Genomic DNA, 14,125 nt, shown 5'->3' on the forward strand with positions numbered 1-14,125 from the left:
AATGTACCAATCGAGGTCCTGAGTGCCATGATAGCTGTCATACCTTTCCCTCAGTGGGTGAGGACTTGCAAGATGGGCACCTCGGTGGTCCAATAAGCTGAGCTAACTGTTCTCCCTATAGCAAACTACTCCAGAGACTAGAGACTAATAGATCGTGGAGAGCACAGCAGGCTTCAAGAGTGCTGTGAGATATAGACCTTGAGTTCTTGGGGACACTGTGGCTCTCAGGCCAGAGGCTCACAGGAATCCAGCCTCCACAACGAAGCAGTATTGACCAGTGCCTCATTGCTGGGACACAGCGATTCCTATGTCTCAGTGTTCTTCCCTTGCTGGTCTTCTAGCTGATGGCTTCGCATCGGTAGCCCCAGGGTTTGACCCACTTTGTCTTTGCTCCTTGGAGCCCTCAGTCTCCCCAGATCTGCAGTGTTCCCATAAGCAGGGAGGATCCAGCCCCCTCCCTCATTCCTTAGCCATTATCCTCAAGGCTTATCCTAGCAGCTGCTGGACCCTACCCTCCAAACCTCTCCCTCCTACTGGGTTGCTAGTTAGCACTTGGAGAAAAAAGCATGGCGCTTTGCTTTCCTGCTGGGAAGCTCCTCCAAGTGTCCTCTCTTCTTTCCCTGTCCTGTACTCAGGCAGTGGTCCATGATGGGAGGTGCCCACTGGTGACAGTTCAAGAGGTTAAGGAGCAAGTGAAGCCCAGCCTGGAGTAGATGTATGTGGGGAGTTGCTACTGGACAGAACTGGTATCCGCTTGCTGAGCCCAATTTGAGGCTAACAGGATGAAGGTCCCACACCCTCCAGGATCAGTGGCTCAAAGGGCAAGAGACAGTCCCGGCAGCTCAGCTCACAAAGGCTTATTTTCCTCCGTTCTTAAAGACGACACCCACAAGTCTCCCAATCCTGGGTTCTCTTGTCCCTGTTTCTTGGCTGAACAAGTTCCCAAGAGTCTGGCCCTCTAAAAATGTAAGCCAACTTATGCCACCCCCAGGGAGGGCCCTACCAAGATTCCTGGGACTCCTCATTCCCTTGTGTTTATACGCTTTGATCACACCTTCCAGTCTGTTCCCTTGATGTGACCCCTCCATTGTCCCTCATACCAATGTGATATCTAACATCTAGTGTGACTCCCTCAGTGTGTGATACTACCAATGTCCATCCACCCAATGCTATATTCCTCACGTCCCTCCCATTGTGTGACAAACCCCAGTGTGTTACTTGTAACATCCTTCCCTTGACGTGACACCTTCAGTTGTAATACCTACATTGATACCTCTGATATTTTTCGATGTGACATTCTCAGTGTGGACCCAGTGATGTCGCTCCACACAGTGTGATGCACACACCACACCCCCTCAACACACACACACATCAGACCACAGTCATGGGGAAAAAGCACAGTGTAGCAGAGCAGCTTGGTCCAAACATTTTATTTTTGTCAGCTTTCCTGATCTTTTTTTCTTTCTTCCTTCCTTGCTTGCTTGGTTCCTTTCTTTCTTTTTTTCTCTCCCTCTTTCTTTCTTTCTCTCTTTCTTCCTTCCTTCCTTTCTTTCTTTCTTTCTTTCTTTCTTTCTTTCTTTCTTTCTTTCTTTCTTTCTTTTTTTCAGTTCTGGAAATTTAACCCAAAGAGCCCCTCACTCATCAATGGCGAGCATTCTGCCACTGAGTGTTCAGCTTCTCTAGAACTTCGGCTCAAAAAAATCAACCACACCCATTATTAAAAAAATGTAATAATGGTGAGAAGAAACCACACAGATTGAACCCAGAGCCCACCCACGGACCCCTCAGCCGGTCCTTTTACCTCCTCCAACATCAGACCCAAGGTCACCCACTTGTGTGAAAATGTGTTCACACTGATTTCACACTTGTAAAGAAAATTTCAAAGATCAAGTCCTGAGTCCATCCACCTCTTCTAAGGTCCCCAGGACCCCAGGATTGCCTAAGTACACTTCAGTTCCTGTTCCAATACCCTGTGTAAAATCTTGGATAGGTCGGATCTGCCCCAGAGTTCCCCCTCCATTACATCTCAAACCCGCCATTTTAACACCTGCACAACTGGTTCCTAAAGTCTGCCTGGGTGGGGCCAACGCTGTTCCCCTAAGACACCGGAAATGCAGTGTGGCTCTTCTCTTACAGTGTCCTGGAGCGGACAGAAAAGCACCCAGCCCCGGGTCCAGTGGGAGGGAAGCAGAAGTCGCCTGGTCGGGAAGCAGATGCTTTGTTTGGGTGGGGAAGATCTCACTGCTCCATTTTCCCATGCGCTATACCTCTTTAGACCAGATCCACAAAGAAGTATATGCATAGGAAAAAGGAACAGCCAGCGAGAATGTGCAGGCCATCCTTTGATAGTTGCAGGCAGCAGCAGCAGAAGGGTCGGTCCCCTGCAAAAGACAACCAGAAAAAGCTTAGGTCTAAGGCCAGGGACAGCAGGCATTGTCATCTGGTGAAGTGATAAAAAGAGCCCCGCTAACCCCAGGCTGTGTCCCTGGAGGCAAACCAGTCTTACCTGGGTCCAGACTGCCGGAGGGCACCGGGTGGCCCGAGAACTGTGCAGAGCTTGAAAGGAGTGGCAGAGGACTTGGCTGTTGCTTGGTGAAGTCCTGCTGCTTGCAGCCCGGGCACCCCTTTTATACATGGCTGAGACCTTGGCCAGCACAGTCCCGTGTGGTCAGAGAGCGGCTCTGTGCCAAGGACCCCGTCCCACCCCCGCACGTGCGAGACTGGGGCACAAAGACCTGCTGTGAATAAGCAGGTCCTTTGGCAATGGGGCCCCCAGGGTAGGGGGCTGCTGGCCCAGGAACTGGGATAGGGTCAGTCCTGGCCAGCTACCCCTCCACACTTTTATCTCTTGCTTGCGTCAGGGGCCCGGAAAATGCATACAGAGAAGAACTGCTCCTCCGGGGAGAAGGGCACTCCTCCTCCTGGACCTGCCCAGCTCAGTGATAGCTGTGTCCCTGGGTGCTTCTGCAGCCCTGAGGCTGGACTTTGCTAGATGCCAGGCTTGAGGTCTATAAGACAGTGTCTCATAACTGTCCTCTATTTAACTGAAAACAGATTCAGACTCTTGCCCCTGGGAAGCTCCCAGGAAGCCCCACCTGGACCTCTGGTGGCTTCTATACAGAGGGTCCAGATGGGTGCTGACCAGGAGCCCAAGGCCAGCCCATGGAGGGTTTTCTGTGGTACAAAGCTGGCATGGGCCTTTTCCCTTTCCCAGAACTCCCAGTGGAGTGTAGAAGACATGATTGTAAGGTTTCATGAGCCAGAAACCATGTCCAGCATAGAGGGGGCTCTTTAGAGACATCAAAGACCCAAGGATACCCACACAGAGACTGCACAAAAGCACCATGCCTTAGGGTCTCAAGGACTACCCCTGACCAGGCATCTGCCCAGAATGTGGGCAGTCAGAGGCTGTTAGGAAGCAGAGGTTTCCATGCTACCGTTCCTGGGCCTGTCTGTGTTGTCCTTTGTTCCATTCGGCAGAGCCAGAGCCTAAGGACAGAGGACATCCAGACATACAGCACTCCTCACCCAGACTGGGCAGCACAGCTCTTCAGCGTGTGAATGTTAACTGGTCAGTGCCAGTAATGCCTAGGTGATAGCCAAGTCCACATGACAAATGTCTGCAACACTCAGAGGGAGGCCACACTGCCATGCTAAGGCAAGATTAAAGCTGCATCTGTAACTATGAGTCCAATGAGATGGGCCCATACATGAAAATCCAGGGACGACCAAGAGCTCAGAGCCTTCCTGACAATGCCCAGGATGGAGCTCAGACCACTGCATGGCAGCACAGGGTGTGAGTACTTGAGAACTGCAGGCCCTGGACTGTCATAAGGACTGGGGCTTACAGAGCTCTTGGGACTCTGGGAGTGACAGGATCTACAGACCATATTGCTCTGAGAACCATCTCCTACCTCATGCCCATGGACCTGGGCTCTTTGGCCATGAGAGTGGTGAGTGGTGGCTGATAGGCCTTATAAAGAGTGGCTGGAAGACTGGGGGTGGGGGCTGCTGGAGGTCTGGACTCCATGACGCCTAGGCTAATCCACAGAGACCTATGGATTTTTGTTCTGGTGGAGAGTTGTTCCACAGAGAAGGGGTTGTAGCCCCAAGAATTCAGACAAGCCGACATTCACACCACACCCATGGGGGCGGGGCGGGGAGGAGAGAGAGGGAGAGAAAGAGATTTCTGGTTGTTTTGTTTTTCTTCTATGTAGCCCTTGCTGCCCTGGAACTCACTATGTAGACCAGGCTGGCCTCAAACTCATGGAGACCCACCTACTTCTCCCTTCTGAGTGTTGGGATTAAAGGCATGTGCCACCATGCCTGTCCTCAGACACACTTCTGAGTCCCCTGGGTTGAAAGAAGTGTTCTCAGGGATACTAGTTGGTAAGAGCCCCACTTTCAAATTTTTGTGGGCCTGAAAAAGATAACTCAAAACCAACCTTCTGGACCTGAGCCTAAAGGGCCCCAACAGAGGCCCCATCCCCTTATGTCTGCATCTGGCACATCATGAAAGCTGCCTCCTGTCTGCAGCTGCAGCTACAGTGTTGTCCCCAACCTTGGGCCATGGCCTCGGCCTCACATTTGCCAGAGGAATAGAAGAAATAAGGCAAGGAGGAAGAGGGAGAGAAAGGCAGTGGGAGCGCAGGGGTCTAAGACTATGAATGACGGAGACTGAGAGAGGATGGGAGACAGACAGGCAAGGGAACTGCTTCCTCTGCCTTTCTGCACCTTCTCCTCTCCTCCAGATTATAAAACCAACACTTGGTAATAGCAAGGCAATGTACAGACCAGAGGGGCTTCGCAACGAGAGGTGGAGTACAGCCCAGCGTGGGAACAGCTGTCCCTCTAAAAGGGTATGAGGCACTGTCCTCTTCCTGGCCCTTCAGCTGGACCTGGGGAGGGTAGGGATTAGCTAGGTAATGAACCCAGTGTTTCCCATGGCCCGTAGGGAGTTATGAGTATTGTGGGGCTAACTGATGGAGCTGGGAGGTTAAGAGTGAAGAAGATTTTAGTTTGAACCTGGCCTTCCTGGCCATGACTGACAAAAGGTCCTGTGACCTCTGGTGTCCCAGTGCCTTTCAAGAACTTGCTATCCAATGGGTAAGCCCACGGCCACCCCTTTGCAAAGTTCCTCCATAGCACTCCAGTTCCTTGGATGAACTCTAGACCTAGACAGGATGCCAGGATCCCCTAGGGCAGTCCTACTGCATGTTGAGCCCAGCTTCCACCTGCCCATGAGCGCCAGGCTGAGATCCATAATGGCAGGGAGAAAGGCCTGAAGGCAGAAGGGGTTGCCCTAGACTGGGGCCCTCGTCCCATCCCCAACGATGAGCCCTCCACCTGCAGCCAGACATCAGCTGATCCTGCTGTCAGGGGCACTGTGTATCCCCCAGCAGTAGCTCCTGTGCTAGCACTCGTGAGGGTGCCTCCCTCTGCTTAGGAGACAGAAAGTATCCTTGTGGGATCAGGAGGACGTGCTTGGCACGGAACTCCGACGATAAGCAGTGGCCTTCAGGCCTGCTCAGTCACTCCTTCCATTCTGTGCCCTTCAGAGCTTGCGGGGTGGGGGTGGGGCTAGAGGGGAGCTGCAGCTGTCTTCACATAGAACCAGGCTTCATTCTCCAAGGCAGTCAATCCTTAACCTTGTTGGACTTCCTGCTTGAAGCTCCCAAGGAAAGGGCCTGCCACTGTACCTCAGTAGAGACCTCCATGCATGCACTGGCCACAGTGTAAGGTTAAGCTCCTCCTCCAGAATGTCCTGCACTCCAGCATGCCTTGCACACTAGCGTGTCTAGCAAACCAACATGATCCCTAACCACTAGGCCCTATGGCTCAAAATCCCCATACCCCAGCATACTGAACACACCAACATTCTCCAAATTCAAGTATGCCTCATGGCCCAACATGAACCACCCCCACCCCCACAGCCCATGTACCACATATACCACAGCCCAATATCCCCACACCTCAATATGCCCCCTGGGCTAACAGGCATCACAATCAAACATGTCCCACACCCAAGTGTTTTTCACACTGTAACATGTCCTGTGGCCCAACATTCCCTGGACCCCCAACATATACCACCTCAACATGCCCTGCACCCCAACATGTCTGTCCTCTCTCCCTAGGACTAGCATCCTGGGAGTGACAGCATTGCACCCCTAACAACAGTAGCTCACCACACAGTGCTGCTCAGACATCCCTTCACCCACCAGAATACGTGCTGGACACGACAGTCCCCTGGGAGCATTATAAACTTCCTGTCCCCAGCAGCCTGGCAACTTTACCCAAGATGTGTGCTCTTGAGGTCTCTGGTCTCCCAAGACCTGAGCAAGGATGACCCCAAGCTGGATGCCACTGTCACAGGAAGGATGACAAGCATGAACAGAGGAACAGTAGGTAAAAGAAGCAACACACGTTAAGTGGGATACTAGGTTGCCCAGGGAGGTGTTGCTCACAGCTGCAAGCATTTGTCACAGCCACGTGCATTTGTCAAATCCCTGGATAGTGAATTTGAGAGATTTGTTGGCAGGGGATTGAACCCAGGGCCACCATACATGTGAGGCAGACATTCTACCACTGACCCTCGACCCTAGAAGGTTAGTGGATCACACCATCTGCAAACAGTTCTCAAATAAAAGTAGAAACAATGCAAGTTGCCCAGCAAAGTGGGGGTGATGTCTTCATCCTGAGACAGTTTAACAGCTGATCCTATGAGGCCTTACCACGTAAACAGGAGACAGATTAGGGAGAGAGCTGGTGGGGGGGGGGGTGTAAAAGCATCTGCTATGAAACTGAGAGGGCCAGAGTTCAAATCCTCAGCACCTATCGAAAAAAAGCCAGGCATGGGTGCATGCTCCTGTAATCCCAGTAGGCAGAGATGGGCAGATCCTGAGAACTCTTTGGCCACCCCGCCGGTCAGCCTAACGGAAACCTAATTTCAGGTTCCATAAAAGTTCATCTCAAGGGAACAAGGCAGAATGACAGAGGAAGACACCCAATATCTTCTGCACTCCGAGTGTGTGCCTAAGGTGCCTGTGTGTGGATGCACACACACACACACACACACACACACACGGAGAGCGTGGTCAGATTTGAATCTCAGACAACATGGACAAGTTTTTTTCTTTTTTAATTATATGAATTGACTCATTTACTGCAGGCTAGGGCCATGTTAAATGGTAGCGTTTCTCCTGGTTTTTCCTTCAGTCTTCGGACCGTAGGCTTGACTGTGCCAGCAGAAGTGGTGTTGTAGACCCAAGCCTCACCATGTAGTGTTTCCATTCAGGAACCACAGTGTCAGGTTTTCAACGGCCCATCTTTTCATCTTGGTTTTGCCACAAAAGGACCAAGAGTGCTTGATGTGCTGGCTGCTTTCAACCCACCATTTTCTGGAGGAAGACATTGTAACTGGTTCCACTTAAAAACAACAACAACAACAACACTATTATTTTCTGTGAATGAATATTTCTCTTGCATGTATGTATGTACTCTCCTGGTGCCCGCGGAGGTCAGAGGAGGGTATTGGATCTCCTAGAACTGGAGTTGTAGATGGTTGTGAGCCAACATATGGGTGCTAGGAATCAAGCTGGGTCCTCTGCAAGAGCAGCCAGTGCTCTTGGCTGGGCTTTCTTAGCCCCAGCTGTTCTGTATTTGCTGACAATCTGGGCCTTCTTGGTGCATTTAGCCATGTCGTCGTGGCCTGGGCCGGAACCTGGAAAGCAATATGGAAACTTTCTTAACATAAATACTTCCCATTATGAGGATACTGAACCCCAAAATTATGCACTCATCTGAAATTTGAATTTGACTGGGTGTTCTGAATTTTCACCAGCTAAATTTAGTGGGCTTCATACAGTGTACGGAGAGAATGTGGACTTAAGGTCAGGAGCCAGACTTGGGTCTTCATTCTCAGCTGGGAAAGGCAGAGCATTATAGGAAGCCCCCAGGGTTTGTGAGGGTTTCTGGTCAGTGAGGCTCAGGCTTCTCCTGGACCTGGTGGTTGGTGTGAGGTTAGGGTGGGGTGGGGGTAGCACAGATGGTCCTGTGCTTTGGGTGGAGGTGGCCTCCACTCTAGGTCTTCATTTCAAGGCTGAGCCTGTCACTCCCTCTAGAGAAATAATCTCAGCCTCTTGATGTTTCTTTCTCTCTCCCCTGCCCACACCAACAAATCAGGAACACTCGCAGGCCAGGCCGTGGGAACTCCCGCTGGCCCTCCAAGGCCACCAAGCAAACAGTTCCTCAAGTTTAACCCTAGAAGAACTATGATTGCCTTGTCCAGAGTGCTCACCTGCCTGCCCACCCCAGGGGACCCTGGTGCACCTGGCCAGAAGTCAGAAAGCTGCACCTGAGCTGGGAGTCCAGGACACAAGTCCACAAGAACACATAGCACACCTGTACCCAGGAAAACACACACACACACACACACACACACACACACACACACACAAGCTCTTCACATGTGCACATATCACACATACATACAGGCCAGCCTGCATGTTTAGTTGACTTCTTTTCTATTCACATGGATCTGGACACCAAACTCAAAGCATGTCTAGACCCAGGACTCTAGCTCGGAGTGATTACTTCCACCAATTCCTAGAACCTGGGAGCCTCTTGGGAATGAACTAAGCTCTCCCAGGGCGAGGAGGAGTCACTACTTTAGGCCCTACCAAACCCTGCCCTTGTCTGCTTGACCTGCTGGACAGGGAGAAAAATCTAGGCAGGCTTGATCTTCTTTGGGTTCATGGCTCAGGCCTGGCTTTCTCAGCATTGCCTGGGACTGTGGACCCTACCCCTGGCCCCTTCCACATTTGCTTGAGAGTAAATTGAAGAACAGTTAAGTATCCAGTCAGTACCCATGTCTCCTAGCTCCAATTTCCAGAACATCTCAGGAGACCTTGGCCAAGGGAGAAGCAATCTGGCTTGACCTGGCTAGGCTGAGAGCTGTCATTTCTCCAGGGAGTCCCCAGGCCATGCTGTTAATGGAACTCCTACCCTGGGCCTTGGTATGGCTGGAAAGGCTGTGTGCCTCCTGAATCTGGAACAATCTAGGAATGGCTCCTCCGTTGTTGGACTCGGGAATGCTGTCCTTGAACAATGGAGGGCAACCATATACCTCAGTAGACCAGATCTCTCTCTGCAGGTCGGGTCCAGGTTGACCCCAGCTCTAGGCTGACATATACCCGTGGGTATGTAGGGTTGTGCTGCATGCACATGTGTGATCTTGTCTGGTGAAAGACTGTGCATGTTTCTGAGCGAATGGGGACTCAGGATTAAATTCGTGGATATGGGAAGTGACAAGAAAATCAGACTTGCGTAGCTTCGGGCTGGGTGGGAATGGAGGGTGAAGGACATTCCAGGGTCTCAGTGCCCCTCAGCCCTCCACAGCTACGTCTGGGAGGCATGGTGGAACAGTGTAGGAAGGTCAAGCCCATGATGTGGTCCTGAGGCTGAGGTGAGGGGTGGCTGGGGTGGGTACCCAAGGTTGGGAGGTTCACCAGTACACTGGGGCAATGGAAGGAAGGAGTCATGGGTTTAAAGCAGATTGACGAGGGTGAGGTCGGGGAAGGGGGCCTGGCCGTCCCTGACCAGCTTTGGCGCTCCAGGCAGGCACAGATGGGACATGCTGCCGTGGGCCGGTGTGGCTCATTCTCTTACACTGCTCTGGGGTCTCAGGTTGGACAAAGGTGGCTCATTGCTGCCCAGGCTGTGCTCTGAGGCTGGTGTCTTGGGTGGCCTCTGTGGAGACCAGCACCGACAGATTTTACTGTCTTTACCCCACCTACCCTCCTTCCATTTAGCCAGTTCAAAGGACAAAGTGAAGTTGCTTCGTAGGGGTGGTCAACAAACACCCCCTGGAAGCAAGCCAAGCACAGTCCATGACTCTCACCCCAGCCTCCACCTTACCTACCTGTCCCGGCTTTTCCTGGTTGGTTAAGATGACAGTGAGGCCAACCACTGACCCTGGGAGGTCTTCATCCTCACTTGGTCACAGCCACAGCTCCTTCGGGGCTCTTATCTTTTATAAATGCATATGTCCTTTTCAGTTTGTAAAAATGTATTTCAGAAACACACGTGAATAACTAACCCTGGGGATGGGGGTGGGGTTCCTCTCTTCCAGGCCTATTAGGAGCCGCTATTTCCACTTTTCCTAACTATAAAACACGACATTATCATAAAGTCTAAATTGTACAGAAAGAGGGAATTATTTTCAACTGCTTTTGTCCAGTCTGTGTCTATCCAACCCCTCCATTATGTGTGTGTATGGTGTATATGTGTGATGTGTTGTATGTGTGTTGTATGTGTGGTGTATGTGTATGTGTGTGTGTGGTGTGTGTGGTGTATGTGTGTGTGATGTGTGTTTAGTGTGTGTGTGGTGTGTGTGTGTATGTGGTGTGTGGTGCATTTATGTGTGTTGTGTGTGTATGTGTGTGTGTAGTGTGTGGGTGTGTGGTGTGTGGTGTCTGGGGGTGTGTGGGGTATGAGGTGTGTGTGTGTGTATGGTGTGTGTGGTGTGTGGGTGGTGTGTGTGTGTGTGTGGTGAATGTGTGGAGTGTGTGCATGTGGTGTGTGTATGTGTGTGGTGAGTATGTGGTGTGTGGTGTGTGTGGGGTGTATGTGTGGTGAGTATGTGGGGTGTGCATGTGGTATGTGTGTGTGGTGTGTGTGGGATGTGTGTGTGTGGTGTGGTGTGTGTGGGGTGTGTGGTGTGTGGTGTGGTGTGTGGTGTGTATTGGGGTCTGTGGTGTGTGGTGTGTGGTGTGTGGTGTGTGCTGTGGTGTGTGTGTGCTGTGGTGTGTGTATGCTGTGGTGTGTGTGTGTGTGTGGTGTGTGGTGTGTGTGTGTGGTGTGGTGTGTGTGTGTGTGTGTGGTGTGTGTGTGTGTGGTGTGTGTGTGGTGTGTGTGTGTGGTGTGTGTGTGTGGTGTGTGTGTGTGGTGTGTGTGTGTGTGTGTGTGTGTGTGTGTGTGTGTGTGTTCCAGAGGCTATCTTCTGACAGTCTTTCTCCATTGTTTTCCACCTTATTTTTTTTGAGAAGGGATTCCTCACTAGCCTGGAGCTTGCCAACTAGGCTAGATTGACTGGCCACCAAGCTGCAGGTCTTTGTCATCCCTCCACCCTGACCCCTGCCTGCAGGAGCAGAGATTACAGACCATACCACTGTATTGGGCTTTTATGTAAGTTCTGGGGAACCTGAACTCAGGTCCCTGTGCTTGTGCGGCAAGCACTGTACTGATTAAACCGTGTCTTCAGCGTCTTTCAGTTACTTTTTCTGCAGTGACCTGCCCTTCACAGATGCCCACCATGGAGGAGTCCGTCCTGTAGGTCCTGCTGGCAACTGCTTTGCATTTACCTTGGAGAGATGTACCCCAAACATTTGAAGCAGCAGCATAGAGGTGCTATAAAGGGAGGTGCTATGGAAACAACCCCAGACAATATGAGTATCAGAATTCCCCCAAGGGTAACTGTGGATCGCGGTCCTCCTGGGACAGACTCACAGGCATCTCTCACTTCAAACAAGATGTCCCCTGTCCCCAAGCTCCCATTTATCCCTAGCTTCGGCCTCTGATGCCCTCCCTGTCTGTTAGGTCTGTTGGCACTCTCCAGCTCGACCTAAAGCAATTTAAGGGAAATTTTCAGGCTCTAAGTGATGCTTTTGTCTGGTTTTGTTTAATGTGATACCCAGTGGTATCTAAGTGAGTTTTTAAAAGTATTTATTTTTAATTATGTACTTGAGGAGGCCATCCAGAAGTGTGTCGGATCTCCTGGAGCTGGAGTTATAGGCAGTTGTGTGTTGTAGAAATCAAACTCCGTAATCTGTAATCGCTTAACTCCTCAGCCACCTCTCAGGCTCCTCAAGTGAGTTCCATAGAAAATTTTGTGGTAGCGGGTTGTTTCAGCAATGGCTGTTCATTTACACAACTTTTGTGCAGTTTTCCCTAAAGTGTATTTAAATTGTTGCAGGATAGTTAACCCAGGCAGAACCATATACCCAGTGATTGAAGAGTATTGTCATGCCTTAACCTAGTCTCTCAGCTGAGAGTCCACGGTCTGCACCTGCTGACCACACCCCCAGTGAGTCCCACCCTTTTAAGGTTTCCCATCTTCAGTCAGAACTCACTCTGAGGTCTCTCATATCCTGGACCTGCATCCCAGCCTCCTTCTTGCTCATTATTCTCCTCCTTGGAGCAGGGTGGGGAAGACAGGACACATAAGTGCACAAGCACTCCGAGGTCCTGGGAGGGCCTTTCGCACTTGTCTAGGGGTGAGGAGAGCTCTGGTTTACTTGCTTGGCTCCATTGGAAATGACTTCTCTGGTATCATGGAGCACCAGAGGCACCTCATGAACAGGTCCAGCAGACACTGACCCTGTGTTGTCTGTATCTATGTCCTCATGGGAAGAGCTCACATCCCAGGTGCCCTCCCCGGGGGACTTCTGATCAGTTTGATGTAAGCATCATCAAGAGCCCCTCAAGTCCTTTCTAGATAAGGGAAGGAAATTAAAAGGGAAATGAGCAGCTGGGTGGTGGTGGCACACGCTTTTAATTCCAGCACTCAGAAGGCAGAGGCGGGTGGATCTTTGTGAGTTCAAGGCCAGCTTGGTCTACAGAGAGAGTTCCAGGAGAAAACCCTGTCCTGAAAAGCAAAACAAGACAAAACAAAACCCCAAACAGCAACAATAGTAAAGAAAAAAACAAACATTAACAATTAAAAAAAAAAAAAGAAAAAAACAGAAAGAGTAAGGATATGGAATGAGGGAAACTGGACTTTCCTTATCTACGGCAACCTTCACGGAAGGGAGGGAGATGCCCAGACTGGCCACTTGGGGTCATCCAGAGTCTGAGAGTAGCTGATCCTTGCTGAATGGTGAGCAGCCGAAGGGTTAACCACCTTCACCGTCAGTTGAAGCCAACCCCTGCTGGTTTAACCCTGGTAGACTTAGGAGGCCAGAGTTTCTCATTTGCAAATGAGGAGACTGCTCAGCTAGACTCCCAAGTCTCTGCAGACACTGCCCAGGGACCGGAAGTGTCTAACAGCATTTTATTTACATCCATGTGTGTCCTTGAGTGTTAAGAATCTTAGGGCAAAGGTAACCTGGAGCAGACTCTCCCAACATGCCAATCAAAGAGACCAGTAGTGCAGAAAGGTAGAGAAATGGTATTTCACCAGAGTGGACACATTGAGTAGAAGAGATAATGGGGTTCAGTGACCCGAGCCCATATTCAGGGAGCACGTGAGAACTTTACGATGTTGCAGAAAAGAGAAAAAGAGGGGTTGTTAGGCTAAAGAGCTGATGGAGCACGTGGTTCTGGTCAGGTCAGTGGTTTGGTCAGTTCGCTGGGATCAGTTCTGCATGCGTCATCACTTCAGGGAAACGGTTCCTAGGTACTCACTCCAGTTCTGGGTGCAACCCTGCTGTCATGAAGTCTGTTCTCTTTAGGGACTGTAAAAAGTCCTGCAAGTGTTGTTCCCTGGGGCTAGTTTCTGTTCCTTTCTGTAAAGATGTTTAGTGCATGCCAGTTCCCCTAGAATGCAGTGTAACTGCCGGAGTGAGGCAGGAGGGAAACGCTGAGGAGATGACAAGGGCCAAGAGGGGACAATGGAGTGAGCTAGTGACGCAGAGATGTGGTCTCCCTGCAGCCCCTAGAGATGTTGTCTAAGACAGGCACGGCGGCTCATGACTACAATCTCACCTCCTGTGTGGCTGAAGCAGGAGGATTGCCAGGAGATGGCGACCATGTGAATAGGAACGCTTCAAGTTTGAGGCCAGTCTGAGACCTATAACAAGACCCTATCCCAAAAACTAAACCGCCTAGGCTCCACCCAGTTACCAGGCAACGGCCAGGTGTGCCTGACTCAATGTAAACCAGGCTGCTTGACCCCTCCTCCCTCTCTTGCCTTCTTGTTCTTGCTCTCCTGCCATTGCTCCCTCTTCCCCCTTTCCCCATTCCCCTCGCCCCTCCATGTGCTCATGGCCAGCCTCTACTCCTCTACTCTCTCTGTCTCTACTACCCTCCTAACTCCCCTCCCCATGCCCTGAATAACTCTATTCTATACCGTCGCGTGGCTGGTCCCTCAGAGCGAAGTGATGCCTCAGCATGGGCCAGGCACCCCCTC

General features: G+C 51.1%; 1 long non-coding RNA gene and 1 other non-coding gene across 2 annotated transcripts; both read right to left on the reverse strand.

Annotated features, from left to right (window-relative positions):
- Positions 1-1,415: 1,415 nt before the first annotated feature.
- Positions 1,416-13,920, reverse strand: LOC120099956 (uncharacterized). Its single transcript, XR_005499530.2, has 2 exons — positions 2,507-13,920; positions 1,416-2,381 (listed from the first exon to the last, which is right to left on the reverse strand). It is a non-coding gene; the product is annotated as an uncharacterized LOC120099956 (long non-coding RNA).
- Positions 2,244-2,315, reverse strand: Mir202 (microRNA 202). The gene has a single exon (NR_032736.1). It is a non-coding gene; the product is annotated as a microRNA 202 (primary transcript).
- Positions 13,921-14,125: the final 205 nt, after the last annotated feature.

This window comes from Rattus norvegicus, chromosome 1, assembly GCF_036323735.1.
Source record: "Rattus norvegicus strain BN/NHsdMcwi chromosome 1, GRCr8, whole genome shotgun sequence".
Lineage (NCBI taxonomy): Eukaryota > Metazoa > Chordata > Mammalia > Rodentia > Muridae > Rattus > Rattus norvegicus.